This window comes from Sminthopsis crassicaudata, chromosome 3, assembly GCF_048593235.1.
Source record: "Sminthopsis crassicaudata isolate SCR6 chromosome 3, ASM4859323v1, whole genome shotgun sequence".
In the NCBI taxonomy this organism is placed as follows: domain Eukaryota; kingdom Metazoa; phylum Chordata; class Mammalia; order Dasyuromorphia; family Dasyuridae; genus Sminthopsis; species Sminthopsis crassicaudata.
Window position 1 is genome coordinate 610,601,689 of NC_133619.1, and position 25,634 is coordinate 610,627,322.

Consider the following 25,634-nt stretch of genomic DNA (forward strand, 5'->3'; position numbering starts at 1 on the left):
GAAAGATTTGAAGATGTGATTCTTGAAGAGATCTTTGAAGAGAATGGGAGAGATTCCGTTTTACAAAAAAGACAAGAGAATGCAATCTAAAAGCTATATAAAGTAGTAAACTTGACTCAGATTCCTAGAAAAATTTTAGAATGTGTGATTAAATGCTCTTAGGATGGTTTTGAGCACTTAGAAGGTATAAATCATTACTAAGAAAAGATTCTAAAAAATTAACTTCTTGCCCCTTTCTGTCTTCCTTCCCTCCTTCTTTCTCCTTTTTTGACTCCCTCTTCCCCCTCCCTTTCCTTCCTCCCTATCCTCTCTTCCTTCCTCCCCTCCCTCCATTCTCTTCCTTCTTCCCGTTCCTGCCTTCCCTTCCTCCCTCATTTCCACCTTCCCTTCCTCCCTCATTTCCAGTACTTTCCATTTTTAGAACTAGTTTTGAAGTATTCAAATGATTGTACTGGTAGATCTAGATCAGGAGAATTTTATAGCCATCATATATACTTAGACAGCAAAGCATTTCTCAGTCTCTCAACTTATGCTTCTGGGTAAGATAAAGAGATTGAGACATGATGATAACATATTAAAGTGGATTTAAACCTGGCTTAATGACTGGACTTCTGGGATCAAAGAGAAACTCCTCCCTTCACAAGCTTACTTCCAGCTGACTTTTTCCAGCCTTATTATATGCTATTCTTGAGTACTCTTCTATACCTGTGCTCCAGTCTTCTATTTTTGTTCACTTACACTTTCATGCCTTAGATGATCTTCTCATGGTCTCTGCTTCTCAGAAACCAAATTGCTTTTCTGTCTTGTTCAGGTGTCACCTTCTGTATGAGGCCTTTCTGATCCCTTAGATGCTAGTGCCCTCCAAATTGCCTTGTATTTATTTTGTGTATCTTTATGTTGGTACATATTGTTACTTTTTGGTATCTAGCTTTAAAAATGTTTTCTTTTTTTCATTTTGAAACAAATGGCTTTTAAAAAATATCAGTCATTTCTTTGTGTAATCTCTTTTATATACTTCTTCCCCCATCAGTGCTCTCTTGATGATAATGCAAATTAATTTACTCTCCAAAGCAACCACTTCTGATGGTGTCTGTAATATTTTATGGTAATAATCCTTCACTTCTGAGTGCAGGCGTATGTGTTTTATCCTCAGTTGTTGGGAACAAAAACTAAATCTTTTTCCTTAAATCAATTTTTTCTTTACATTTCCTATTTTATTTTGAGAACACCACCATCTTCTTCCTTGCTTAGATTTAGAGCATCAGATTTTTTCACTCTTTCTCCAATTATTCATCAAGTCTTCCAGACTTTTTCATCTCTCTTCTACCTCCCTCTATTCTCTTGGATGAGAAGCCTGCTTCATATTTTATAGAGAAAAATGTCTCTCTTTACAGTCTCTCTTTTCCCTTCCTCATTGATTGCTTGGATGCTTTCCATGTCTTTCTCCTTTTTTTCCTGTCTCAGATGATGATGTGGGCCCTCTCCTTATCATGGCTGACTCCTCTTGTTCACGTGATCCTATTTCATCCTGTGTTCTTTTGTAGATTTACCCCACAGTCATCCCCAGAATGAGGTAGCAGAATGGATGATCTCTAAGCCTCTTCCATTGCTCCTATTTTGCTTAGTTGACTCTTTTGGCTTACTCTTGTCAGTCAGATGGGGGCATAGAGGAATGCTGCTTGCCTTGTCCCCCAAACTTTAGCACTTTCCCTGGCTTACCCCTCCGTGCCTGGAGTGTTCTCTCCATCTCCTGACTTCTTTGGCTTTCTTCAAGACCTAGGTAAGATCTCACCTTTGTTAGGAAGCTTATCCACCCCCCCCACCCCCCCTTAATTCTAGCTGATATCTCCTTTATATCTTACATAGCCAGAGCTTATGTTTTCCCAGTAGACATGTGTGGTCGTGTGAGTTGGATTATATGGGAAGATGAGCACTGCAGAATTGATGCTTTTGAATCGTGGTCCTGGAGAAGACTTTTTTAGATTGTCAGCCGAGCTGAAATTGGTTTATGACCCTATAGGTGGCTGGAGCCAGACAACTGACTGGCTGGGAGAGTCAGGACACAAACAGAAGTTTAATTTCAGAGTGAGGAAAATGCTTGCAAGTGGAAGTCCCCTTGAGTAGTAGGACTTAACATGCTGGGGCGAAGCTAATGTTTTATATACATTAAAAAAATTACCACTAGTGGGGTGGTCCATGACATAATCGTTCTTAAGTCTTGGGAGCAGTCCCTATGCCAGGCTCATGCTGTCCTGTGGGAAGAGTCTCCATGTTGATTGTCTCACAGAAGAGTAGAGATCCAGGAGTGTGCTGGGAACAGGAGTGCAGTGCCTGCTTTGGTTCACTTAACTGCTAGAATAAACAAGCATTGTGAGCGTGTCAAGAAGTGTGATGGATGATTCTCAGGTGCCAGGGAAATGGGGGAGCTCCAACAAATCTAAACAGTTGCTACAATGGACTGGTTCTGAGAAGGGAGATTTACATGTTGCCAAGGTAACCAAGAAAACTTGGAAATATTAACATCAAGACCCATCTAACAGAGGCACGGAGCAAACCCTCTCTTAGCCTGTTGTGGGGCTCAGCTAAGAGAGAGCCAGACAGAACAGGCAGGAAACATTGGTTAGGGGAACAGAGGATGCAGAAAAGATAGTCCCAAATGCTTCAGGTAGTTATCTGGGTCCTAGATATCTTTTCTTGGACAATATGCTTTATTATCAGAACAACTCTAAAAGGACATTCTGTTTCTCTGGTTTCAAATCTAGAGTTTAGTCCAACCATTTAAAGTTGGCTTTCTGATTTTGAAACTTCAGAGAATATCAGTTTATATTTGCCATTTTTATCCTTACCTAAACTCTACCTGCTCTTTACTGCTAAACTGCTAAACTCTTCCTGCTATTGCTGGGATTTCCAAATCAATATTGAAGGATATTAGTGACAGTGGGCATCCTTGTTTTATACTTCTAGTTTATCTCCATTCTAAGTAGTGTTTCCTGTTGGTTTTAGATAAAAATGCCTTTTATCAGTATAAGGGAAAACCCATTTATACTTTTAGAAATCAGTGTTATATTTTATCAAAAGTTTTTCCTTTTCTCTGTTTACTCTTCTGATTTTAGGTCTCAGTATCATATTTGTTTCACAGAGGGAGTTTGGTAGGATTCCTTCTTTGTCTATTAATCCAAAAAATTTATTTAATATTGAAATTATTTGCTTATTAAATCCTTGATAGAATTTACTTTTAAGATCATTTGATCCCAGTGCCTTTTCTTAGGAAAATCATTTATGGCTTGTTCTTCTGCCTTTTCAAATGATCAGAAAGATGTTTTTAAAATGGGAAAATAATTTTACTTTCTTTCCATTATCAATATGATTTATTTGTAAAATCTAGTTAATAAGACCTTAGAACTTATTACAAACATTCGAAAGCCTGAATTGCCATGATAGATCAGTTTGGAAGCCACTCATACATACATATACATACACAGATACATATATTTTAGAGAAAACAGTCTAATTTTCTCAAAATTTACTATTCCATTTATTTAGAAAACTTTTTCATTACATCCCAGGCAGAGATAATCCACTTTTAGCAGTTCCCAGACTGCAGTGCATGCCATTTTCTCATTTGTTTTGTGAAATTCATACCACCATCTCTGTAATTAAAGCTCAGAACAATGGTAGATTATAGACACAGGAATTTTTTTAAACCTTAAATAGCAAAATTTCAGTAACTATGAGTTAGACCTTGAGTATCTTAACTGATAGTTCCTTATTTGTTAATATTTCATCTATTCTTTACTTATAAATTAAAATTAACTATGCTTCAGAGCTTCATACATGTAGTAAATATGTGATAGTTGACACATTATATGTTGAAGGAACATCTTTTTTCAATAATAGTATTTTATTTTTCAGGTACATGTAAAGATAGCTTTCAACATTCACTTTTGTAAAATTTTGTTCTAAAATTTTCTCCCATCTCTGCCTTTCCTCTTCCCAAGATAGTAAACAATCTGATATATAGGCTACATATGTGCAATTCTTTTAAACATATTTCCATATTTGTCATGTTGTGCAAGAAAAAAGGAAAAGGAAAAAAAATCATGACAAAGAAAAAACCACACGAAATAAAGAGGTGAAAATATAATGCTTTGATCTATATTCAGTTTCCATAGTTTTCTTTCTGGATGTGATTGGCAGTTTTCATCCCGTGTATTAGAATTGCCTTGAATCACCCCATTGTTGAGAAGAGCCAAGTTCATCACAGTTGATCATCACATAATCTTGCTATTACTATGTACAATGTTCTCCTGGTTCTGCTCACTTCATTCAGCATCAGGTCTGTAGGTTTTTCCAGGCTTTTCTGAAAGTATTCTAGTCATCATTTCTTACAGAACAATAATATTATATTACCTTCACATACCATAACTTATTCAGCCATTCCCCAGCTAATGGGCATCCATTTGGTTTCCATTTCTTGCCACTACAAAGAGAGCTGCTACAAACATTTTTGTACATGTGGGTTCTTTTCTGCTTTTTGAAGCTACATCTTTAAACCAACTAATATACTTTCAAAATAGCCAAGATTTTCAGATGAAAATGTTCTATTAAAGTAAAATTATTATTACTGTTGTTATTACCTGTTTTATAACAACAACAAAAAAAACCTCATTAAGTGTTTAAGAGTTTCCAAATATCCACATTTTTATCACATCTTTAAAAGCCCAATTGATAATCTAATAGCATCTAGATTAAAAGAGAAATTTTGTCTAACATAATTTATGGTTTATAATAGTCTTTCAAATTTTACAATATAGATTTAGAAATCTATAAACCATTAAAGAAATTTAATTTAATTTTAGAAATCTAAAAACCATTGATCTTATTACGTTTGGCATTTTAAAACTACTTTAGAGTTATCAGATATAGAACAATTACATTCATTTAAAGAAATAATAAAGTGCTTAGCATATGCCAGTCAACTGTGTCAAGCAAGCACTTTACAATCATACTATTTTAATCTCACAACAATCCTTGGAGGTAGATACCATTATTATTTTTCTCTTTACAGATTGGGAAACTGGGGCAAATAGGGATAGGATAACTTGCCTAAGATTATAGATCTAACATATTAATGCACCCAGAACAAAGAGGGGTGGGCTCACCAAGAACAGAGGCTGACTGGTTCCCTACCTCGTACTGCCCTGCTAGGTGCTGCCGAGGCACCTGGATCTTCTCAGGTAGCAGCTGGGCAGTGAAGTTTAAAAAAAAAAAAAAAAAAAAAAAAAGTCCACACCAGAAGATTTTGCTTTTTCCAATTCCAAGAGTTCCTCTTTTGGTGTTGGATCTCTCACAAGTCCTGAGTTCTCTCTTGCAGTACTCTCTTTGTATGATGTCTTTTGTTGTAGGTGCCTCTGCTTCTGGTTAGCTCAGCTGCTGCATCAGCGTGTCACTTTCCCCTTTGTATACTGGCAGATGAAGTCTTCAGGTAGACTGGACCATCTAAAAGATCCTTGCTTATGAAACATTCCATGTTCTCGGGTCACTTCCAATGCGAACATTCTGTGACTCTATGACTCGGCCTCTTTGACATTTGCTGTTGGAGTCACATCTCAGAACATCCCTCATTTCTAGTCAGATCCTGTTAGTGCCAATAATAGATAATTCCTTATCTGTTTGTTTTAACTCAAGTTTAAATTTGTTACAATTTACTTTTTAAAAAATGTATATTTTCTTCTGTATATGCTTTTGATTTAAAGTCTTTCTTTCCTGGAACTGAAAAGATTTTGACCCTTGTTGACCTTTATCATAAAGTTCAGGAATCCCAAGGTACTGTAGCTTTGGACTTGTTCTGATTTGTTTCATCATTTCACAAATTTTATTTTCTTATAAGTAAAACGTGATCCCTTCCCTCCAGCCTCCTTCCATTGGGTATAGGGTTAGATAATTCCAGCAGATTCTTCCCCTTTTTTGGTTGTTGTTTTTAAATCACATAACACAAAGATTACAACAGTTCCTTATTCCACTAGTTTCATCTTAGAGGAATTAGCGTATTCATCAAGGAATTTGATTTAAAATTTTTCATACTATGATCTATTTATTGTTTCTTACCTAGTAAATATTTTTTCCTGAACTTTTTTTTAATGTGTTATTCTTTTAAATACTTACTGTAAATTTTTTTTGAGACATCAACTTCTGTGTGTGAGCGTAGTCCCGAACTCTGTTCTAGGCCTTTTACTCCTTTTTCTCTTATACTCCCTCTCAGTCATACCTTTAGTTCCAGTTTAGTCAACCTCTGTAAAGGTGATTACCCAGAACCTTATAACTAGTTCTCACTTCTCTTTTGAGCTTCAGTCCTGTATTGCACCTGTCCTCTTGGTATCTCTGCCTAGATATATCTAAAACATGATTGAGACAGAATCCAAGACTTTTTCTCCTCAAAGGAGACTCCTGCCTTTAACTTCCTTATTTGTGCCAATGTCATCAATGATCCTTTTACCCAGGTTCAAAATCCTGGAATCATCGTCCACTTTTTCCTTCCCCTTACCCCAAAAGTTACCAAGTCTTTCTGCTTTTACCACTTTGCTATCTATCTTTTGCATTCTTTTTTTTTTCCCTTTCACTCACAGCCTAGTGCTGACCTAATATCTCTTACTTCAGACTATTGCAGAAGTGTTTTTTTTAATTATTAGTTTTTCTTAATATACTTTATTTAACATTCATATTTTTGGAATTTTGAGTTTCAAATTCTTTCCTTTCTTTCATCCCCCCTCTGCCTTTTGAGAAGGCAAGCAATATGATATCAATTATACATGTGAGGTCATGCAAAACATTTTTATAGTGGCCATGTTGCCAAAAAAGAAAGGCAAGAAAAACAAAGTATGTGAAAAAAAGTATTCCCTGAGCTGCAAAGTGGATTTGTCTTGGATCAATCCTTTGATCAGGATAACTGAGTCTTTCCCATTTGATTGTCTTTGCAGTATTGCTGTTACTGTATACAATTTTCTCCTGGTGCAGAAGCTTCCTAATTGGTTTCTTTTCCCTCAAGTCTCTCCTATCTCCAGCCATCCTCCATACATTTGCTGCATTGATAATTGATAATAATTGATAAATAAGGCACAGGTTTGACCCTGTCATTCCGCTGCTCAAGGAACAGCTCCTCCTTGTCTGATTCCCTTTAATTCTTATGTCTTCCCCAGTTGACTATTTCCAGTTTTATCTTGTATCACAACTGTTTGCATGTGAGCTCCTGGATGTCCCTTTTTAGCCTTTCTTTTTTTTTTTTTTTTTTTTTTTTTTCTTAAGGAGCTTACATTTTTTTTTTTTAAATTATAGCTTTTTATTTACAAGATATATGCATGGGTAATTTTTCAGCATTGACAATTGCAAAACCTTTTGTTCCAAATTTTCCCCTCCTTCCCCCCCCATGCATGTTAAATATGTTAAAGTATAAGTTAAATACAATATGTCCAAATACATGTCCAAACAGTTATTTTGTTTAGCCTTTTTTCTATACCTCACATGTAGCACAGTACCTGGCTGTGCTTGAGATAGTTGTATTTTTGTCTGGGACAGTGTATTTAATATTTTCTTAATAAATGTTTATTGAGTTGAATTGAAATGAATATTGTTAGTTTTGTTATTTGATAGTGAGTGTTCTCAGTATATTATACACAGTAAAAGGTATATGTGGTTTCTGTAAGTACTTTGGTATTGCTCATATACTTAGCCTGTTTTAACTTGTGTTATAATAAAGAAAATTACAAGACAAGTTACAACAGGCTAAGTATATGAGCAAATTAAATGCTTCTGGATTCTTGGCTTTCTGAAACTGGCTTTCATCAGGAGCCTTCTTGCCAATTGGGCTTTACTGACTTATTTGTTTAATCAACAAGTTGACCTCTTTTTTCACTTTTTAGGGCTAAAATCAGATGAGATGAAAAAACAGGGGGTACCATTTGTAAAAACATAAACGGGTCATAGTGATTCTTATTCTTATTGCAAAGTGTAGAGAGGGCCGGAACTCTGGACAAATATACTTGAAACAAAATGTTAATTCAGTGGAATTGATGACATGATGGTTCTCTAGTATACATATACTTAGTACTTAACATGGTGATATAATGGTTCTCTAGTTCACACATATTCAGTATGCTGTAATGATGTAATTGTAATAGAGTGTGTAAGGGCTAAGAAGGACTGGAAGATAGATACTCTAAGCCCAAACACTACAGCAAAGAACAATCTAGAGTATATTCAGGTCGTCCTTTGACCAACATTGGCTCGATAGCTATGGATGCCAACTATTGTGATTTTTGTAATGAACCATTAAAAAATTAAATCCCAATTTGGAAAAAAAGTGACTTTTTTTTTTAGCTATTTCATAGTCTTTGTTATAGTATTTAATCACATTTGTTCCATCTAAGTTCCCCCTGCCCCATTTTTTTGGTTCTAACCCTAGCCAGTTTCTATGTGAGATTTGTGCTTTTCAAAGTCATTGACTAGATGTATTCAACTGCTTTTCTGAGATTCCAAGTCCAAAGAAATCTGATGCTATTTGTGCCTCATGAACCATCCATTGGTAAATGCTGCAGAACTGTGAAGGAAGCCTTTCCAGACGAGAGGCATGTGTCATCACTGATGTTGGAACTAGAGCTTAGGCAGTGGAGACTATATTTTCTTCAGGGAGAATGAGCCATGGTCAGAACAAAGATTTTTAATAAATCCTTAGGAATAGTTTGTAGGCATTCAAGTTTTTTTTTTTTTTAATAGAGTAAAACTTTTTGAATTTAAATGTGTTAGGAGCCAAACATTTAAAGTGAGTAGAAGTCAAAAGAAAGATGAAGTGATGTTATTTTGTTGGTAGTACGATCTAAAGGGTAAAAGACAGATTGAAAAAAGTTTAATTTTTCTGTTTCTCAGTGAAATTTTGCATATTACATTTCATTATAAGCCATGACAATGCATTTCTTAAAATCCCTCAAAACAAATCCTAAATAAGTTTCTTTAGGGTGGTTCAAATGAGTTTAGATGTGAGATAGGGAGTTCTCAGATTGTTCTCTGAAGGTTACTAGAGGAAATCTAGAAATGAACATCTTACTTCCCATTGCAATGTCAGCCCATATCTTAGCTCTCCTCTTATTTCAGGCTTTCCCCAGGGCAGAGGCCATTTTGATGGAGTCAAGATGGATTTTAGTTAAATTAATGCCTTTATGTGCTGCTTAAACCTTAAAGCACTATTTAATGAGATAAAATAATAATTATGTTTTCTCAGGAGTTCAATGGATATATTTTTACAAACCCCTTTAATTGGTTCCTGTAGACATGTTCTTATATCTGGATTCAGCATTCTATCAGTTGGAGACCTGGGTTCAAAATCACATTTGTATTTGTGACATTGGAATCAGTTTCCAAGTGAAATAGGTGCAGTGGTGCTTGTACGTGGTGCTTGTACTAACCTTAGGCTCCTGGATTGGTTGTGTGGAAGTACTTAGTACAAAAAAGTGATAATGCCTGCATGTGAGCTGTTATTGCAGATGTGTAAGATGTGGAAATCTCTCCACTGTCCTGCTTGTGGCCACTTCAGTGAATAGATTCTTTTTTTATAGTTATCAAAATATTTTTGTCTTTATTTTTTCCAATAATATTTTACTTTTCCAAATTCATGTAAAGATGAATGTTGCCAAGGGTTTGCCCCTTGTAGGTTCTTCTCCTGCCCTCTGGGTTCTCTTCTACTAGTTCAGGAGCATCCTTGAAAAGTTCCCAAGGTGAGTAGCTTCTAGGTTACTCTTGTCATCTCTGGCTTATGCTCACTTACTTTTCACCAAGCCATACAGATCTTAAATCTCAGATCTGACCAGGCTGAAAGAGCTGCAGAGGCTCCTGAGAACACGAGGATAAAATCTAGATGCTGGTGGTTGGTATTGAAACCTCTCATGGTCTCCCATGTTTGCAGGCCAAGACCTTTTTATTCATTTTACTTCAAGCCAAATCTGCCCAGGGTTGTCTGTAGGCAATGATCTTACCCGATTCTCCATGACTTTATGTGAAGTATCTGCTTGCCCATGTTTGAAATATACTTCTTTCTCTCCTCTTCCTCCCAGAATCCTTCCCTTCTTTTGAAGCTCTGCCCAGAGGCCGCCTCTCACATGGGTGCTGCCCAAATAGCCTCCTACCTGTGGTCTTTGTCCTCTGAAAATTACTTTCTGTTTAATTCATATGGTTTTGTCACTTTTTAAAAAACCTGTGTTCATATTCTCCTTCAGTAAACCTTGTGCCCTTCTGGGATAGGAAATGTGGAATTCTTGTCTTTATGTTTTAAGCATAGTGTCCAGCCCACAGATATACTTAATAGGGATTTATTGAATAAAGAAAGTTGCATATGGATCTCATTATAATAATCACATTTTTGTTTAGAATTACAATTCAAGCAAATACCAAATGTGTGTCTTGCTTAGAGCCTTCCTTTTAAAAAAAAAATAAGTTTTTTTCTTCAAATATTTAATAGTTAAATTCTAGTTGTGCTAAACCACCAATATTTATTTAGTATTAATGGCATACAAATCACTATGGTAGTAGAAATGATTATAGTAGTTTTAAAGACATTAAGATTTATGATATTGAGGGAATATAATTATTTACAGCTTTACTATCAGTCAGTCAAGGTTAAATGGCAATTAAGTGCCTACTATTGTATGACAGGCTCTACGGATACAAAGAAAGGCAATTTTCCCCCCAAAAAACAGTTGCTGCTGTCAAGGAGCTCACAGTCTAATGAGGGAGGTAACGCAGTAAACAATGATGTACGAACATACAGGACTGCAGGACATATGGGGAATCTTCTTAGAGCAAAAGCAGTAAGAGGAAGGCCTGGGAAAGCCTCTTGCAGAAGGTGGGAGGCTGAGCATGAGAAGGGAGCATTCCGGGCCTGTTATACCCAAGGAACAGCCCAGAGGCAGCGTCCCTGCATGTCAAGGAGAGGGGAGGCCGGAGGCCTGGGTCGGGAAGGGTTCGGAGTGTCAAACAGAGGGGTTTGTATTTGATCTGGAATGTGGGGTGGTCTGATCATACAACCCAGTGGGGGAGGGACTGGCCCGCACAGAGATGGGAGGCCCACCAGAATCTTTGGAAATTATCCAGGCCTGAGGTGGCAAGGGCCTCTACTGGAGGCTTGATGGTGTTTTTGGGAGAGATGTCACAGAGGTAGAAATGAAGCCGTCAAATGATTGTGGTGGAGTTAAACCAGGTGTTGTCACCATTGGGGCAGAATCATGTTGGTTTAATCTTTTACATTTGTGGTGCATATGGTGAACCCTGTTCTTGCTTCATTGATTCAGAAGCCTCTTTGAGGAAAGGGAAAACCGGGAGACGGCCTTTTAAGATGTTTTTCTTGCTCTGAGGCAGAGAGGGAAGATTCTTTAGGGAGGCATCTTGGTGCTTGCCTTTTTTCTCCAGAAATTGCTGTTGGTAAATGTTAATGACTAGGATTTGTGGCCTCGCCTCCTTTTGGAGAGAAATGACTGGAGAGAGAACAGACAGAGTACTTGGAGGTCAAACTTGGAGGCTTTCAGGAAGGTTTCTGGCTGGCTGGATTCAGGTTGCAGCTGTTGCTTTAAGATTAGCTGGTGGACTGTGCTGGGTTGCAGTATCTTTCCTTTGGAAGGAGAGAGGAATCGGCTGGAGGAAGCTGGAGCCCAGCCCCGCCGGGAGATGCGGTGTTAGTGGTGGAGTCAGCCAAGGGAAGTTCAGATGGCATGCTCTACTTAAAGCAAGAATTCTTCAGAATCATCCCTTTGTGGAGGTGCTGACTGTGAGTCCCTCCAGTGCCAGGTAAGGCTGCCAGGGGATAAAAGGCTGGACTCGGAGGAGAGCTCATCATTGAGGAAGTTTCCATAAACATCCATGATGTTACATAACTTGAGCTGCTTGGATCTTAAAATGGATCTTTATGACCCGCTTCCTCTGTGGTATAGGTAGGCAATGTTAAATGTATTGTGCCTTTTTTCCCCCACTTAGGTTCTTTGGCATTAAATCAGGTTAAATTTGGCAATTTACAACAAAATCTGAATGCTTTGAATGTTGAGGATTTGTAGTGGGTGCCTTAATGCTTTCTATTACAGATGTTCCTTTACATATTAATAGAATGTTCTTTCTGGGGGGAAAAAAAAAAGTTTTACACGCCAAAACAAGGAATGGGGAAATTTGAAAATTTCTGTCTTTGTTTTCCTATTTGTGATCATAATTAGTTCAGTTTTTACCCATCTCTGTAGTCTGGCTAATGACTTCTAGGCTAACTAAGGATAAAATACAAAGCAAGTTGAAACATGCAGAGAAATGGTGACCCCTGAGCCAGTGTGGCAGTGGGATACTTGATCCATTTTTCTAATGAGGTAAAAAAAACATGTTTGAAAGCATGTACCATTCCTTATTGGTTGTGACAGATTTTCAAGTGTAATAGGAGAAGATATTTGCTTATCTCCACCTAAAAGAGAAAGAAGCAGCCAGCGATTCATTCTTGGGATAAAGGGCTTGTTGAGAGCTGGTAATAAGCTCAGTGGCAGGCACCATTAGGATGAAAAATGCAACCATTTTGAGAAGTATACTCTTAACATGATATTTCATTCAAGTCGGTCTTTGAAATTCACTCATTTCTTGGGGAAATGTGAAGTAATACTTGTCACCTGCTGATCAATGTAGTTTCCTAGATTTAAATCATTAAATCAGCTTATTAGTTTGAAAAATAAGCCCTGGAACAAAGCCCTTATTGGGGGAGGGGTTTTCTGGACACTGGAGGGAATTCTTCCCTTTTTGTTTTATGATTTGAGATAGAAGAAGTTGTGAACATTGGAGTACAATTTTTAGATCTGAATTATCTAATCTTTCCCCTCCCCCCCCAACTTTTGTGGCTTTAAATATGCTACTATGTATTTTTTGGGAAATGTTTAAATAAAATTTCTGTATTGCTATCATTTATGTTTAAGATTTTTAAAAATTAAAACAATTTTTTTCAGTTATGTTTTCAAAAGGATCTCTAGTAATTTGCTAGGATAGAAGCACTTATCTACAGACCAGAGGGCTTTTTATTTAACAGAGCTGTGAGACATGTATGCTAAATTTCTCAAAGAATACTCTGTGTTAGAGTAATCATAGTGAATTGAAAATCAAATTTAAAAAATGTCTTTTATAGTAAGAGTGTGTTCTAGGTTTAATTTATGTTCTCTACTTGACTGCTTTCCAGAAAGATAAGACATTGAGGAGCATACTGGCGGCTTAAAAATAAGAAGTGACTTTTCATGAGTTCATAGAATTTAAAGCTAGGCAGGCAGAGATCTTGTAGGCCAGTCACTACATTTTATTGATGAGGAAACTGAGCTAAAGAGCTAGAAGTTTACTCAGGTAGTTAGTAAACAGAAGCTTTGTCTTCAAAATGCCAGTTAACTATGTGGCTTCCTTATTGGACACTGGTTTGTAGAGCTATGTGAGCCATTAATCAAAACATTTTATTTTAAAATCTGCAGATTTACTATTTGGACCATAACACTTTAAGAAAATTGCCTCAGAGGTATTGAAGCATCCTTATCTGTAGGGAGAAGAAAGAGACAGAGCAGGTTCACTTGAAATCACAGGTCTTTGATGGGCTATAACTTTTTTTCATTGAAAAGCTTCTTTAAGTATAAGAGAATCAGAACCTGGTTCTCATAATTTAAAAGCCTCTTTTATTTCTGAATAATGAGTTCCTAAAAAACAGATGATTTAAAATTTATGAATAAGGCTTCTAAACACCCTCTTTTTTCTATTGATAATTCTCTATTAACTATAGCTCTTTTTAAAATATAGCTGACATTTATATAGCACTTTGCTGTTGCAAAACCCTTAACAGTGATTATGTCAGTGGTCCTCAAACTTTTTAAATAGCAGCCAGTTCCCTGTCCCTCAGATTGTGGGAGGGCCTGATTATAGTAAAAACAAAAGCTCACACTCTGTCTCCGCCCCTCAGCCCATTTGCCATAACCGGGGGCTGCATAAATATCCTCATCAGGCCTCATCTGGCCCATGGGCCAGGCCGTAGTTTGAGAACCTCTGGATTATATCATATGGTCCCCCCATCTATACCATGGAGTCAGTAGTTAAGTTAATACTATGCTCATTTTAGAGATTAGGAAACTAAGACCCAACTTGACCATAGCAGAATAGGGCTTGACCATAAAAGCTGACTTAAGTGTAATTTTTTCTGAACACTCTATGTTTTGGTTTTTATTGTTAAGTAAATGAAGTTGAGGTGCACCTTTGGTTTGCCCATTCTCTGTCAGACCTATGACCCAGAAATGTTGGTACCATGCTAATTTTTTCCTCATGTGAAAGGGTATTTTCTTCACATTGTTATTAAATTTTTTAATTACAACCAACAGAGATCAAGTAAGAGTCCTTAAGGCTTCACAACCTCAAATATTTTATCTTTTAGGATGCTATATAATTACTGTTCTTTTAAGGATTTTCCTCTTTTTTTTTGGGGGGGGGACACAGCTCTAGAATTTTGTTAGCTTTGGGAATTGATAGTAAAGACGCCTTACAATCAGTGCATATCCTTAGCCATTTTTTCCTTCTCCCTTTCTCCTCTATCCCCCTCCCCCAGCTCATATGTTGTCCAATAACCATCAGTCTCCCATAGAGGTTGCAGGAGAAGTACTAACTACAAAAGAAATTTAGAAAGAGAATTTGTCTGTCATATATTTGACTTGACCAGATAAGTTCCCTGAGAGAAAGGGAGGAAAATCCAAGGACTTTAGAAGACTAGAAAAGAAAATAAGTATCTAACAAAAGGATAAGTGAAGGTATCCGGGCTGATAATTATCTGGCTGGAAAGAATATTCTATGGCAAATGAGAAGGAAAAGAAAATTGTATGCTTTCATGAAATGTTTGTGTAAGAAATCATTAAGACAAAGTGATAAAACAAGGTAATTAATTCAGGAGACTTGATAGTGGTGATCTTTTTTTTTCTGGATTATTCTTCTGTTAATTCTGATGCCTTCAGAGGAAATTATTTGTAATTCATTTTGACTCCAAAATACAATAAGTTCTTAGGTACTCACAGGAAAATGTCCTGGGAAGACAGTGGAATGGGTCTGAACTTTTAAGAATGGATAGTTTTATCTTTTAAAAATGGGTGCAAGGCCTGGAGTCTGTTAGGAGAAGGGAGGGTTTGCTACATTTTCTTTTTGGGTTTTCAAATTGTCATGCATGCCCTATGCTAGATGCTACCAAAAAAATTGAGAATGACCACTTAAAGACTCAGAATTTTTCTGTAGAACTAAATGAAGAGTGAATACTTTTTTTTGTTTTATTGTTCTTACTGTTTATGATTAGACAGCAGAGGATAGCCCAGAGCATTTTCTCATTAATTTGTTTCCAGAATAACAAGACAAAAACTTTTGGTTTAAACCAATGCCCTAGAATATTGGAATTGTTGAAATCAACAATTTTTTTTTCAACTCTGATAATGAAACCTTCCTATTTATCTTAGGAATGATCAGGTAATTGAGATGCTATATAAAAAAGAATCAGATTGGGCATTTTCCAGAGGCAAAGGCCATGATTAAGAACCTGGTTCTAGTCCTGCTCTGCCTTTAACTCTCTGTAGGATTTGGGCAAATTGCTTAAGTTCCTTGTATGTTAGATGAGAGGGCTCAGTTTGAAAGTGTTTTTAAGTCCCCCAAAGGATCTTCACGTAAATATAGTTGAATAGATTAAAAAATGAAAGTATTTCTGAGCTGTCAGCAATTTCATTGACCCCTTCTAGAGGTTGTGATGTTCATTTAATTTGATTAACATTCCCATGAGGAATTTAGGGAAATTACTTTATTCATTCATCTATTCACTTAATAACCACAAAATACTTTATGATGTTATTGTTATTCCTAATAGTGAAGCTGAAGCACAGAAGGAATTAGGGACACAAAGGCAAATCAGGGTTACAGAGAGATCCAGTATTAGATTAGATTAGTCTCCTGGATTCCATTTTCAGCATTCTTTTCCTAAAACTTTTAGAAATGATCACCATACAATGAGGACCACAGAGTGCTATTAATTTATCATATTATACCATTTTCCTCATAGATAATTCATATGGAATGAAATAAATGAAATCAACATCCTCCAGTAGTAGCTTGGGATTTTAAAGGCTTACTGGGAAATTAGTAGTCTTTGAGATTGTCTTTTGAGAAATCTAGTGAATAATTAATTTCATGAAGTAACAAAATCATTGAAATGGGAATAGAGAACGTAGAACCTTTTCTGTATCTCTGTAATATGACATAAACAGCATAGAGCTTTAGGTATTGATTACTGATGGGAGACTTGATTCTCATGTAGTTGGACTCATACTCTAGCTGCAGAGAGCAGAAACAGGATTTTCGAAGAAAGACTAAACTTCATGTTTTCTGCTAATCATGTGATTATTGCAAAACTCTGTTTAATTCAATGAAAGCTTTGTTCCAATTGGAGATAATCTCAGTCTAAAGGAATCAGCGAGACTTTCTGAAGGATTAATTAGCCATAAACTGTTGAGAAACTGCCCCTTTCCCAGATTTTTTTTTTTTTTTTTTTTGGTAGAGCATGGAAAAACCTTTGCAGTTTCGGTTTTGCAGAGTGTTAGGCCTTTTGAGCCAAATGTTGCACTTTTAACATACTAGCTGCATAGAAAATTGGAGTTGTCTCTCTGGCCTCTAGACATCACTTAGTGTATCTCCTCATTGTACAGGTGAAGAAATAGAGCTGATCTGGTAGGAGTTGTCCGAGGTCACCCAGTCATTTAGTGGCAGAGTGGTCACCTGACTCCAGGGCTTTTTCCATTATACAACTCTTTTCTTTTAAGAACTTGCCAAGTTCTTGAACAGAATGTGTGTGTGTGTGTGTGTGTGTGTGTGTGTGTGTGTGTGTTTAAATAAATGATTAATGATATCAGAAATAAATGATTATATTTCTTTTTATCTACTAGAACTTGATTTAAAATTTTTTTATTGTTCCCTTTGGTTTTTACATTAATATTCATTTCATAATGGTTGCCTCACTCCATTATCCATAGAGTTACTACTTGGAACAAAAATTTAAAAAGAGCAAAACTAGCTAATATGTTTACCATATTTCTTTTTTTCCCCCTGAGGCAATTGGAGTTAAGTGACTTGCCCAGGGTCACACAGCTAGGACATGTTGTGTCTGTGGTCAGATTTGAACTCAGGTCCTCCTGACTTCAGGGTGGTGCTCTATCCACTGCGGCACCTAGCTGCCCCGCTATTTTTTACTGTATGCAATAAAGAACAAAATGTGATTGGATAAGAAGGTTTTTAGGATTTTGAAATTCCATGCCCTGAAACTTAGCAAAATGATTATATTTTGTCTTCAAATAAATTTCACTACAAGTACTCAAAAATATTTTAAATTTGGGATATGTGAAAGGGGCTTTCAAAAAAAAGTTTTCTTGGGATAGATTGGTAAAAATTGTATGGGTAAAGAAAAACAGTCAGGAAACAGTTGTATAGTAAGTTGTTTCTGCAGGCCTTGCACAGCCAGCTAGAGCTTGGTCAGCATTTCTAGTGCTGATGAATAACTTTTCTCTCCCTGACTTAGTTTCCTGGGTCATTTTCTCTTGAAAGGTAAGGTTGGAAGTTGTTCTGCCCTGTGTCAATCCTGGAGGACAGTTTATTTTTTACCATTGTGAATTTATACAGGGATTGGAGTGTGTCTGTATCTGTGTGTCTGTGTGTGTTTAAATATGGAAGTGCTGAAGTGTGGAGGAAGGCCTTGCCTTCATTCTGGGGAAGGGGCCTTGTGTTTTCACCCAGCATTTTCTCTTTGTGATTTGCTTTTCTTGTAGCATGTAATTCGTTTGAGTTCTGTTATCCTTAACTTGCCATTCTAGAATTCCGAGAGGACCTGTGCAGCAGCCTCTGGAAGATCGAATCTTCACTCCGACGGTCTCGGCAGTTTACAGCACTGTGAGTACACCGGGGCTGCCGGCTCGCTCAGGCCGCTGCTCTGCTTCGCAGCCGTGCCACGCCTAATGTAACATGTATTGGAATATTTTGTCAGTATTATGGTTTATTCTTACCATTTAAAGTGGAAACTGAACCACAGGGATACTTCTCAGCCAGTCTGTTTTTTTCTTACAGGCTTAATTAGGATTGAGGGTAGTACATGAAGATAGCTTGTTTTGTGTGCTTAATTTTCTTTTTCCTTAAAAATTAACAGTGAGGAATGGATTATTAGTGGAAAATTTTCTGTAGCATACTTTTTATATGTAGCCAACATCCAGTCAATTTTTATTATATAGAGAATTGATAATAATGGAAGCAGGCAATGCAACACATACTAGAAAAGAGCACTGTTTTTGGAGTCAAGACCTGGGTTCAAGTACCAGCCTTGCCTTTTCCTTATTTTGTGAGCCTGGGCAAGTGAGTTGATCTCTGGCCTCAGGTATTCCCTCTGTAAAGTGGAAAATTTGTACTTGAATGATCCCTGAGTTGTGCTACAGGATGGTGTGGCAATGTAATTAGAAATGAATTTTGGCTGATTTAAGGGTGTAAATTAACAATTGTGACCATCCTAAAAGAATCCTAAACTCCCTATGAACAGCTTTGTTGCTTTCTGAGTAGCAAAACAGTCATGGTTTCCCCCATGTTTCATGAAAATTTCAACCTTGTTTTAGTTTCATATTTTCCTGAAATTGTCAGAAGTAGAGATATTTTTAGATTATTATAATGTTTCAGGTTGCCTGCTTATAGTATTTAGAAAGTAGTTTGAAATAAATATTTGGGGATCTCCCAGTTACTTTAAATGACCTATACCAGTAATGTGAATTAACCTACCAGCAACTTATTCCAAATGGGTTGATTTGTTGAATGTTTCCATTAAGAATATGATTCTTCATAAGAACTAAACTTGACTTTAAATGTCTTATGTGAGTGGAACTTGACTTGTTTAAGCCAATATATATTTTCCAAATTTGTCTCATATTGATAACTTTATTGTATTTAATCCTAGCACTGACACAGATAACATGGCAGCTTTACAAATGTATATAAAACATTTCCCAAATCCATGTGTATAACAAATAAAATTCTGTGGGTGTAGATTTTAAAGCAAAGATCACAATGTAAATTTAAATGCAGTCATTGCTTTATTTTTTATAAAGTATATTTAACATATTAAACAATCATTGTCTTTTAAGCTGGAGAATTACTTATTCAGATTGTGCTTCATCTCGTTTATGTTGACATATTTTTTAAACTAAATATTTATCTTTTCTTTTTATTTTGCTTCATTTTTCCCATGTCTGTCCTCTTTCCCTGCCCAGGGAGCCATATTTTATGGTGTAGAGTAAAAAGAGAGAAAAGAAAAAAAAATTGAGCAAAACATATGAAGCGTTCAACATCTCTGGGGCTCCCTGTCCCCAGACTCCCCCCTGCAAAGGAGTGGGGAAGGTATTTTACTGTCTCCCTCTTTTAGAGGCCAGTCTTGTTTTTTGCAAATTTCCAGTATTCACTTTTTCTTCCTTTGTGATAGATGGTGGTTCTTTCCAATTATGTCATTGTTATTATCTATTTTGTTTTCCTGCATCAGCTTAGTTCATTTTTGTATCACTTCATGTGAGTTTTTTCATGCTTGTCTATATTCCTCATTTCCATTGTTTCTTATAGTACAATGATATTCCATTAACTTCATAAACAACAAAGTTTAGTCATGCCCTCATTTAATGGACACAAATACTTTGTTTTCCCATCTTTTATGCCAAAAAAAAATACTGCAATTTTTTTGTTCTGTATGGACCATTTCTTTTGTTCTTGGGGCATATGTGTCCTTAGGACACATTGTAGTGTCCTTCTTGGGACATAGGACTAACAGTGGAATCACTAGTAAAAAGAATATGGACATTTACTAGGCAAGAAGGATATGGACATTTAGACATTTTATTTACATAAATCTAAAGTTACTTTTCTTTTCTTTTTTAAAATTTATTTATTAATTTTTATAATAACATTTTCTTTGACAGTACATATTCATAGGTAAATTTTTTTTTTTTTTTTAATGACATTATCCCTTGTACTCCCTTCTGTTCCAAATTTTTCCCTTCCTTCCCTTCAATCCCTCCCCTAGATGGCAGGCATTCCCATACATATTAAATATCTTATAGTATATCCTAGGTACAATATATATGTGCAGAACCGAATTTTGTTGTTGTTGTTGTTGCAAAGGAAGAATTGTATTTGGAAGCTAAAAATAATCTGGGAAACAAAACAAAACAGTGCTCACAGTTTATACTCATTTCCCAGTGTTCCTTTTTCTGGGTATAGCTGATTCTGTCCATCATTGATCAATTGGAATTGGATTAGCTCCTCTCTATGTTGAAGATATCCACTGCCATCAGAATACATCCTCATACAGTATCATTGTTGAAGTGTATAATGATCTCCTAGTTCTGCTCGTTTCACTCAGCATCAGTTGATGTAAGTCTCTCCAAGCCTCTCTGTATTCCTCCTGTTGGTCATTTCTTACAAAACAATACTATTCCATAGCATTCATATACCATAATTTACCAACCATTCTCCAAATGATGGACATCCATTCATCTTCCAGCTTCTAGCCACTATGAAAAGGGCTGTCACAAACATTTTGGCACATACAGGTCCCTTTCCCTTCTTCAGTATTTCCTTGGGATATAAGGCCAGTAGTAGCACTGCTGGATCAAAGGGTATGCACAGTTTGATAACTTTTTGGGCATAATTCCAGATTGCTCTCCAGAATGGCTGGATTCTTTCACAACTCCACCAACAATGTATTAGTGTCCCAGTTTTCCCACATTCCCTCCAACATTCATCATTATTTGTTCCTATCATCTTAGCCAATCTGACAGGTGTGTAATGATATCTCAGAGTTGTTTTAATTTGCATTTCTCTGATCAATAGTGATTTGGAACACTCTTTCATATGAGTTGGTATAGTTTTCATTTCATCATCTGAGAATTGTCTGTTCATATCCTTTGACCATTTATCAATTGGAGAATGGCTTGATTTCTTATAAATTAAAGTCAATTCTCTGTATATTTTGGAGATGAGGCCTTTATCAGAACCTTTAACTGTAAAAATGTTTTCCCAATTTGTTACTTCCCTTCTAATCTTGTTTGCATTAGTTTTGTTTGTGCAGAAACTTTTTAATTTGGTATAATCAAAATGTTCTATTTTATGATCAATAATGGTCTCTAGTTCTCCTTTGGACACAAACTCCTTCCTCCTACACAAGTCTAAAAGGTAAACCATCCCATGTTCCTCCAATTTATTTATGATTTCGTTCTTTATGCCTAAATCTTGGACCCATTTTGATCTAATCTTAGTATGTGGTGTTAAATGTGGGTCTATGCCTAGTTTCTGGCATACTAATTTCCAGTTTTCCCAGCAGTTTTTGTCAAATAATGAATTCTTATCCCAAAAGTTGGGATCTTTGGGTTTGTCAAACACTAGATTGCTATTTTTATTCACTATCTTGCCCTGTGAACCTAACCTATTCCACTGATCAACTAGTCTATTTCTTAGCCAATACCAAATGGTTTTGGTGACTGTTGCTTTATAATATAGTTCTAGATCAGGTACAGCTAGACCACCTTCATTTAATTTTTTTTTAATTACTTCCCTTGAAATTCTCTACCTTTTGTTGTTCCATATGAATTCGTTGTTATTTTTTCTAGGTCATTAAAATAGTTTCTTGTGAGTCTGATTGGTATAGCACTAAATAAATAGATTAGTTTGGGGAGTATTGTCATCTTAATTATATTCGCTCTGCCTATCCAAGAGCACTTAATGTCTTTCCAATTATTTAAATCTGACTTTATTTTTGTGGCAAGTGTTTTGTAGTTTTGCTCATATAATTCCTGACTTTCCTTTGGTAGATATATTCCCAAATATTTTATACTATCGACCGTTATTTTGAATGAAATTTCTTTTTGTATCTCTTGATGTTGGATTGTGTTGGTAATGTATAAAAATGCTGAGGATTTATGTGGAGTTATTTTGTATCCTGCAACTTTGCTAAAATTCTGAATTATTTCCAATAGTTTTTTAGCAGAGTCTTTGGGGTTCTCTAAGTATACCATCATGTCATCCAAAGTTACTTTTCAGAATGATTGTACTGAGTCATGCTGCTCCTTCACAGTGCTTTAGTGTGACTATCATCTTACAGTCCTTTCAACATTGACTCTTCCCATTTTTTGTCATCTTTGTCAGTTTGCTGATAGTGTGTGAGGTAAAATGTAAGGGTTGTTTGGATTTGCATTTCTTTTATTGAGAGTACTTTGAACCATTTAAAAATATTTGTTCATATTCTTTGAGTCTGTTGTTGGTGACTGGCTTTTGCAGTGATGTTTTGCGGACAATAAACTCATGCATTATTTTATACTTTACAAAGCATATGACTCCTAATAGTCCTGTGTGGTAGAGGGAGACATAGAAAAAACACTTATTAGCCACTTACTGTGTGCTGGAAACTGTGTTAAGTTCTGGGGATCTAGAAACAAGCAAAGAAGGCAGTCCTTATCTTTAAGGAGCTTATATTCTAACAAGTGGAAGACAACACTAAAAGGGGAGCTGGAAAGGAGGTAGTATTGGGGAGAGAGTGGAGAAATCTGGAAAGGTAGGGAAGAGGAGGGAAGAGTGGTACCAGTGAGGACTGGGCACTTCAGGAGATGATGATGTGGGTCAGCCTCTAGCATTCTGGAGAGAAAGGTCAGGAGGGGCTCTTCAGCCAATGCTTCAATCACTTACAATGTTTTTATTAATTACAATGTGCAAGGTGCTACTCTAGACACTGGGAGTTAAGGAACAACAGAAATCAGGAGCACAGCATCCTCATGTTCAGGTAAAGATAGACAGTGAATGTAAAATGGACCTTGGCATAGGCCAGAAGTATCAAAATGTCAAAACCCACAGCAAAACTTCCAAGTAATTGGAAATGTTTAGCAAAATAAATAAAAATACACTACAACATAGATAATATTAATTTGTGATTTTCTAAGTCAATAGTGGTCCGCAAAGATAATTTTCTATTTGAGTTTGACATCACTGGTGTAGGAATTCCCATATGTGCTAGCTCCTAATACCAGTGTCAGTTGGTCAGTCTCTTCTATGCAGCTTATAGTCCTTGTTGCCAGGAGCACTCAGATGTAGCCAGTAAACATTGCTTAAGTGCCTACTATGTTCTAGGCATTGTGCTAGATACTAGCACTATAGAATCACACAACTCATTATGTGTCAGAGATTTGAGCTTGGGTGTTCCTGGTTCTGTGGCCAGCTCTTTATCTCCCAGGTTATTCTTCCTCTTCCTTCCCCCCCCAAAAAAAAAAAATTCAATTTCAAGTTAGGCAGGGAGGGCTCTGGCATTTGGTGGACTTGGGAAAGAATTCATTAAGGAGCTGTTACAAGAATGTGTCCTGAAGGAAGAGATTGATTTTCTGAGGATATGTTGAAGATGTTAAGTCCAGGCTTTGTGCCTGGACATGACAGACACAGGAAAGGCCAGTTTGGCTGGATTGTAGAGTGCGTGATGAAGCCCCAGAAAAGGTTGGGATTGAATTGTGAAGGGGTTAGAAAATCAAGAGTTTTATATTTTATCCCAGAATTGATAGGAAACCTCTCCCATGTAGTGAAAAGGGAAGACCATGTAGTGAAAAGGGAAGAAACATGGCTAAGTTGGCTCCTAAGGAAAATTACTTGGGCAAGCAGTTTTGAAGATAGATTAAAACAGGGAGAGAATTGAGGGATGAGCCCCAATTAATTAGGAGATCTTTTTACAATCTAGGTGAGAAGTGAAGAGACCCTCAACTAAGAGGATTATTTATGTTGATAGAGAGAAGCTAGTCATTGGAGGGATGGTATAGATGCAGGGACAGCAAGTTTTGGCAAAGGATGGCTGTGGGTTGAGTGAGAGTGAAAAGTCAATTAGAATGGTGATGTTGCCAACTTGTGAGTGGTGATCTCGATAGTATTTAGGGATTTCTGAAAAGATAAGAGGGTATAGGGGAAGAGATGAGTTGTGTTTCGGACATGTCAGATTTGAGATGCCTTTGGGACATCTGATTTGAAATGTCCAAAAAGCAGTTGGTGATACTGACTGAAGCTTAAACATCTTTATGATGCTATTTCAACCCCTGGGAGCTTTAGGAGCCTTGAGGAGAAATGAACTGGATGAGGAGAAGGAGCAGGTGAGAAACAAAAAAGTTGATGAGAAAACTTATGAAAATTCCAGAGAGCAAGAGTATTTAATAGGCCAAGACTATGGTCACCTATGTTAAATGATGGAGAAAGTTAAGTTTTCCTTACCAGTGCCCTCCTCTAATGTATCAACAAATTTATCATGTACATGATTTTTTTGGGTTAAGGTGAACCTATGTGAGGAGTTTATATTTGATCTTAAAGGTTACAGGTGGTCACTCAAGTTCATTCAATAGGAAAATAACAGGGTTAGAACTCTGCTTTAGGAATGATACTTAGAAAGGTTTCTAGGAAGATGGTGGGAGTAGGTTGGTAAATTTCAAGCTCTCCTTTCCCCACAAATAGAACAAATTTACGCCTTAAGGTGAACACAGACCGGTGAAAAACTAAGAAGACTTGGGACAGAACGGGTCATCCTGATACAACCCGAGAAGATCTGAAGACGGGCCAGGGACAGGATTGACCTGTCTGAAGTGCACACATCTGCAGGTTGGCTCCACAGAGACACTTAGGTGGGGAGCCCTGGGACCTGCTGGATGTGGTCAGAGCCTCTGTAGGAACCCCAGACACTTTGGGGTCTCCTCCAGACTGTTTGGGGGCGAGGGGGAAGGTCTGGGAAGACCGAGTGAACCTCGGTTGATTGAGAAGGCCAGGCTCAACTGTGCTGCTGAGATGGGTCCAGCATGAGGAGGAGCCATGGGGGAGCTCTTGCTTGGGGGGTCCTGGTTAGAGGGGAGAGTTAAAGGGGACCAGAGGCACCATCCCCCTATCCCACAGTTAGAAGTGCTTACACTAATAACTCTTAGACCTTTTATTTAAAAAAAAAAATGGCTAAGAAAAAAGAACCTCACCATTAAAATACGTTATGGGAACAGGGAAGCCTGGGATTTATCTTCAGAGGAGGACACTTTAATTTAAAAAAAAAAACAAAAACAAAAACAAAAAACTTCTACCACAAAGAATATAGTGAAATAGCACCCTGCCTGAGAGAATTTATAGAACTCAAAAATCAAATGAGACACTGAGAAAAACTAAAGAAAAAAGTTAAAAGCCATCCAAGAACAACAAGAAAATTATGAAAAAGAAGTTAACCAATTAGAAAAGGAGGTACCGAGTCTCAAAGATGAAAAAAATTCTTTGAAAATTAGAAATTGCCAAGGGGAAGCCAGTGAAGCTATGAGAGATCAAGAAATGACAAAAAAGATTAGAAAAGCAAAAGATCTAGAGAACAGATCAAGAAGAGAAAATATAAGAATAATTGGACTGCTAGAAAGTTGTGCCCAAAAAGAGAACTTTGACACAATAATGCAAAAGAAAACTGTCCTGCAGTGATAGAATGAGAGGAAAGTAGAAATAGAAAAAATCCATCAATTATTACCTCAAAG

The 25,634-nt window shown here is 36.7% G+C and overlaps 1 protein-coding gene across 18 annotated transcripts in view; it reads left to right on the plus strand.

Moving 5' to 3' along the window:
• EIF4G3 (eukaryotic translation initiation factor 4 gamma 3) overlaps positions 1-25,634 on the plus strand; it is a 377,578-nt gene that overhangs the window by 76,052 nt on the left and 275,892 nt on the right. For 17 of the 18 annotated variants that reach the window (XM_074305978.1, XM_074305980.1, XM_074305975.1 and 14 more), the window contains one exon: positions 17,913-17,988. The gene's annotated coding sequence lies outside the window, so the exon portion shown is untranslated. Of the gene's footprint in view, positions 1-2,497; positions 2,666-17,912; positions 17,989-25,634 lie in introns of those variants that run through there. The other variant, XM_074305996.1, reaches the window with a different exon arrangement.